Source organism: Anthonomus grandis, chromosome 15 (assembly GCF_022605725.1).
Source record: "Anthonomus grandis grandis chromosome 15, icAntGran1.3, whole genome shotgun sequence".
Lineage (NCBI taxonomy): Eukaryota > Metazoa > Arthropoda > Insecta > Coleoptera > Curculionidae > Anthonomus > Anthonomus grandis.
In genome coordinates this window covers 20271338-20277551 of record NC_065560.1, presented here as the reverse complement: position 1 = coordinate 20277551, position 6214 = coordinate 20271338, and the positions used below count along the sequence as shown (strand labels likewise).

The following is a 6214-nucleotide window of genomic DNA, read 5'->3' as shown; positions in this document are numbered from 1 at the left end:
AAACGTACCTTTACGTAGACTTAAACAAGCCGCAGAGTCACAATAATTGCCTAACATTTCCACAACTTCAGGACTTGAACATGAGATTAAAATCAAGCACTGAATATTGAGATGTGTCAAATAGATAAAAACAGATACCTGAATAAATTATATAAAGAAGTAGAAGAACACAAAAACAAAACTGAAACTAAGGACATGTTTAAGAAAATATAGCAGATAACCCGTTCCTTCGCACCAAACCATAATGCCATCAAAGATGAGAATGGGATCCTACGCACAGTCAGATAATACATAGACATGGGAGGGAATACTATGAAAATCTGATGATTGAGAAGGATGTGGAAGAATCACATTATACAGTGTGTCCCATTTATGGGTTAGCCACCCCTCTAAAATTTTACTCAACTTACTTTAAAATTTACCTCAACTTTTTTTGTTGGATAGATGGTCTCACTTATGAGCCAAATATCCTTCAATAAACAACAATCGATCATATTATCATACTATTTTCGGCTTCACAATAATACAACTTCATTTATAAATTTTTTAGTTTTATTTCATTGTTAGGTTGCAATTCACACTTCACTAGTTACTTAATAATGTAATGTAGGCTAAGCATCAAAAACTGAAAATAATTACCTTAAGGAATTAAGCACCAAAGATAATAATACTACTGGTATTTTATCTTTGCTAACACTCAAATTTAAAAATTAATGCTACAAAACTAAATATTAGTTCCTTCAATATATCCTCCATTAATTCTTATACATTTTTCTATGCATCTTCTGTTGTTTACTACCACTCTTCTTAACTGTACCCTGCTTATTTCATTACACTCTTGTCTAATGCGCTCACAAAGATCATGTAGAGTTTGCGGTCTTGATTTGTACACTTTGTTTTTAAGGGTTCCCCAAAGAAAAAAATCTAAGGGAGAAAGGTCGGGGGAACGTGCTGGCCACTGAATTAATGGACTGTTTCGTCCTATTCATCGATTCGGATAATTTTGATTTAGCCAATTCCACACTACCACTGCATTGTGGATAGGCGCACCGTCAAATTGTATGTGTGAGTTTCTTGTTTCGGCTAACGGCAAATCGATTACGTCGATTACGGCAAATCGATTACATCGATTACGTCACTAAAATCACCTCCCAGGAATCGAAGAAAACTGAGTCCATTTAGATTTTCATTAAAGAAAAACAGCCCGATTATACGTTCGTTCAAGATACCGCACAATACGTTAATTTTCTGCGAATACTGCCTTTTACATTGTATCACCCAATGGGGATTTACGTTACTCCACATTCTAATATTTTGAGATGACACAATGCCGTTTGTAGTAAATGTTGTCTCGATGTATAAAATATTTTTCAAAAATGTAGGGTTAGCCAAATACTCGCCTTGTAACCACAAACAATATTCCATCCTGTGTTCTTCATCCCCGTATTCCAAAGTGTGAAGGAATATAGGCTTAAATGGCTTACAGAAAAATGGCCGTGCGTTATAAATTTTAGAAAAGGTGATCATAATCATACTGTTCTTAGTGCTGTAGCCTTGAAAGAAAGACCCATCGGACGTGAGACTAAAACGGCAATATTAGAATTATTTGAAAAAGGTCATAGTGTTGCCTCAGCATATCACACATTCTATTTATCAAATTGGAAGAATTGGGTGATATTTATGAAGACCATCTTTTGAATAGGCACTTTCCTACAAAAAATAATTTTTCCACGTTATGGAAAGCTAATTTTAAAAAATTGTTTGGGGATCGTTCTGGGCCGAAAATGCTTGAACACTTGGAAAACAACTTAGAAAATTCTCTTAAAATACAAAATGTGCTCTATGAAATCAGTAGGGTTGGAGATCATTATTCAATATCAATCTGTGCGCCTATTATGCAACGCGCAGCTCGTTGTTTAGTGCAGGCTTCTGAAGTTTTATTTGTGGATGCAACGAGTAATTGTGATGTCCAGATTCACAAGCTTTACTTCATTGCATCCCATTCTCCTGCTGGTGGTATTCCTGTAGGATGAATTATAAGCAGTTCGCAAAAAAAAGATGTATTTAATGCAGGTATAGAAGGTTAATGGAATATTTCAAAAACGGCTGAATCAAATGTCAACATATTATATATTTTTAAAATCAGAATAAAAAGATCTTTTATTTAAGCCAATAATATATAGGGTGTCCATTTTCTACCGCTTCTAATTAACGCTGTAGATGGGTGTCAAAATATAATGAATAACCCTGTACAAAAATAATCATGTTAAGTGCAGACGGTATAGATGTAAAGTTTATCTATATCATCCGCAGTTAACAAGGCAACGTTCGGCTTTCCGAGGTATCTATAATGGGTGCAGTTAACGAATATGCTTCCCGGAGATACTGATGAGGGTTGCTGAAAGTTCTGCAGTTGTATAACCGACGATGAGGAAATCTTAACGAGTACATCCCACGAGCTTCAAGCGCGTTTCCATCAGCCAGACCATAAACAAAATGAATGTCTGCAAGAAGCTGAAATAAAAATGGTTCATTTTCCATTATAAAAAGAAAAGAAAAATTACGAACAATCACACAAAAAAAACTAAACCGACTGTAAACACCAAAACGTCAATAATGACAAATATGTCATGGAAAGACAAATTACTGCTAACAAAGGTCACAGCCCCCTACTTACTTACTTGTTTTAATAGAGCCAGGCACAGATTATTACCAAATTTTATTTAAATTGGCTAAAAGGATTTTAAATAATTAATAAAATACCGATTTTATTATAAAACTTTTACACTCTGTATCTAGAAAACGAAGCAAGTTAGGACATACGTTTATATGAAAAAAAGTTCTTATTTTTGGCTGGAAAATATGCCCTTGAAATCCTTGCACTTAATTTTGAATCACCCTGTATGTCTCAGGCAGGACTAAAATTTCAATGTATTCTAATTTTAGTTCATGTAGTTAAATTAAAAGTTCATCAACATTTTTTTGCAGACTTCTGATATTTTAAGTGAAGGATATTAAAGATTTGATTTTTTTCCAATAGATTACTTAAATCACTACAATTATCAAATATTACTGCCTCAAAACTATAGTCTTAAATTCTAGAAAGTTAGACATGGTTGACCTTAACTAAATTGTATATATAGTTTTTTTAGTAAAAACGATATCTAAGGCTATTTGAATACAAAAATTAAAATCGCAGAAGTCTAGAACTAAAAAATCGTAAAATTTACGTTTAAAATTGTAAATAGGACATCAGAACATAACACAAGAAAAGTACAGGATAGAGTTAGTAACATTTTGATTAAAAATAATAAAGTAGTAAATGGGACATGATACAAACAATTGGGACATGATTAAACAGACTGGTTTTTAGAAAGCATTTTTGTTATCTATATACCTCCACATGTTACACCATTGATTCAATCATTAGACCAAGATATTTTGCGAATAACTAAGCTGTTTTACTGCAAATTACCGCCTATTTAGTTCAATTGTATCAATTGGTCAAGAAAAGATAAGAATCTATGAGAAAATAAAGCCTTCAGTAATTTCAAAATGCTGGAATAATATTTTGGGAAAAAACTTGGAGGAAATACTAACATTTGCCCCGACTTTCTCCGACCATCTTTGCCAGAGTTGCTGCAGTTAACGGAACTATTAAGCTGCTTCAAACTATTGAACAGATAGTATTTAAAGTTAACTAACTCTTTTTTAGAAATTAAAAAAAAGTGCTTTTTTTCTTTTAGGCTGAATGTAATCTCAGAGACATTGACGAATGAAATACATACGTAGTTCAAAATAAGAAAGATTCTTAGGAAAATCTTAATAGTGAATGAAAAATAATAACTGTTAAATATAAATAATTTACTCATTCTAAAGCTCCTGCAGCTTTAAAAATTATTGCTTAATGGGCAAATCAAGACTTCATTGACATAAAGGACATTTTAATACTTTAGAAGGTTTAGGAAAAGGTTTAGAAGAAGCTGTATCATTAAACATGTCATTTTTTTAAATAAAATGTTTGTGTAGGAATCAATAATGAAACAATTTACTTTATACATTTGTTATTGTCCTACATACTGCCGTGTTAATTGAAAAGGGCGTATTTACGAAAAATCACTTTTGAGACATTTGACTTTAAAGACTTTAATTTGTGCCATCCGTAGATTTAAATGGATTAACATGAAAAAGGAATTCGTGATATGATTCCGCTTAAAGAATTTTTGTATATTCATATTATATGTATAATATTACTCTAAGAGTGACTTTTGATAGATACGCCCTTTTCAATTAACATGTCATTCAAGAATGTAGTGATTTTGGGCGTAACTAAAAGAGGCAAATAAAAAAAGTTAGAATCTAATTTCAAATTTCGTATATTAGGGTACTTGACAAAAGCAAAGTACATTATACAACTCAACATTTACATAGGATACAGATCGGAAAAACCGATTAACACTAAACACGTTATTATTTTATACACGAGTGAAATTCTCCAACATGGGGCTTTAAGGATTCGAAAACCTGCAATAGATAATAAATAAGTAACTTAAATTTAATGTTCAGATTGCCAACTTACATTTGAAATTTCATGGGTTAAGCTCGAAGGAATCATTCATCATCACTGGACTCTACTCTGTCGTTTGTTGTAGGTAAACTTTCCTAAGCTTCTGTGAAGCATTTAATCAAACCAGGGCAACATTCCTGGGGGAAGAGAAACCCTCACCAGAGGGTATAAGAAATCTACCACTGGGCACAATCCTGGACTTCCTTGAAGCTACAGAATTGAACCTGTGGGACTAAACATATGGGACACAGTAGGACTGCTTCTTAGCAGACCGCAGTGTAGGGAGCCACAAGGCACCACCCAGCGGTGGAGTTTTAGTGCGTATAGGACGAACCAAACTCGACACTGAGTCATTCTGGATTTTGGAAGAATGTGCCGAAGTTTGTTTACAAGTTCAATTTTCTTAGTATTTGCTATTCCTTTAGGACTAATTTCTTTTTTGGGCATATAAATTCCTGCAATAGTATTAATTTGAATATTATAGATGTTTTAAAATTTTCAACTTACCCTGTTTTTGAGACTTGGAATTTAAGAAATTAAGTTCAATGACTTCATCATCAAATGAATTTTTATATGACATAGTTCTTTTTCCTCTCTCAAATACTGCCTCTACCATGTTACTTAAGTATGGTCTAGGAGTACTTTTCTTTAGTTTATACTGTGATGATTGATCTTCCCATTTATAGAAACAGTCCAAATTCATTTCTATAACTTTTGTTAATTTGGATGCAGCTCCTACCGCTTCTACGAAATCTGGAAAATCATATATTTTTCCACGCCTCTTCAAGCTGACTTCAATTTGATGGTGAAACGAGTCCGCTGCCATAAACGTATGACCAGGTTCAAAATAACTCAGAATTACTTTTTCTATAGAAGTTTCTGTCCCATTAACTAAATATACAAAAAATGAAAAGAGGCACCAATTTTTATTTTGGGCCGAACATAAACATGGACATAAAAACTGCTAATGATATTTTCTTTTGACCTCCCTTGCATAGCATCAAGCCACAAAACGGCGTATGGGGACATTTTCTTGGCATAAAAATGATTTTCTTAAAAGTATCACATCTAGGTAACATGATTACCTAAAAATTAAAAACGAGAATTAAAAACGACTAATTTAAGACGAGAATTAAAAAAAATTAAAAACGAACGAATTATACTTATCACTTAATTTCTAGAGATCACCGGTGATAACGATTTTGGACGTAGTTTGTGTTGCATTTGCATCTATTTGGTACATTCTGCGGGCATTCTTATATTTTTGATGATGTTTCTCCCAATCATTGCAATTTTTGCATAAGGGATCCAGGTTTTCTTTCTTATGAGCACTATTATGTTTTTTAAAAACTTCGCAAGTCCAGCACTCTTCATGGCCCAATTTATTAAATGATATATTTTGACTGGCAACCACATCTCTGTATAAGTAATATGAAAAGGAGGCATTGGGAAATTTATTCAGAAAATCGTAAGATTAATGGAAATATCACTTGGGAGATACAGGCGGTTGGGACCATACTCCCTTCGGTAATGTGAAATGGATGGTTTAAATGTTTTTATATGCTCAATAATAATATTTCGATCAATTTTTGTTTTTCCACAATTTGATGTCCGGCCGTCTGGTTTTGCAATAAGACATGTACCTGG

The 6214-nt window shown here is 33.0% G+C and overlaps 1 protein-coding gene across 12 annotated transcripts in view; it reads left to right on the top strand.

The window, feature by feature from the left end:
• The window catches only part of LOC126745325 (C-type lectin 37Db-like), a 501974-nt gene that overhangs the window by 176198 nt on the left and 319562 nt on the right, over nucleotides 1-6214 (top strand). The window lies entirely within an intron of this gene.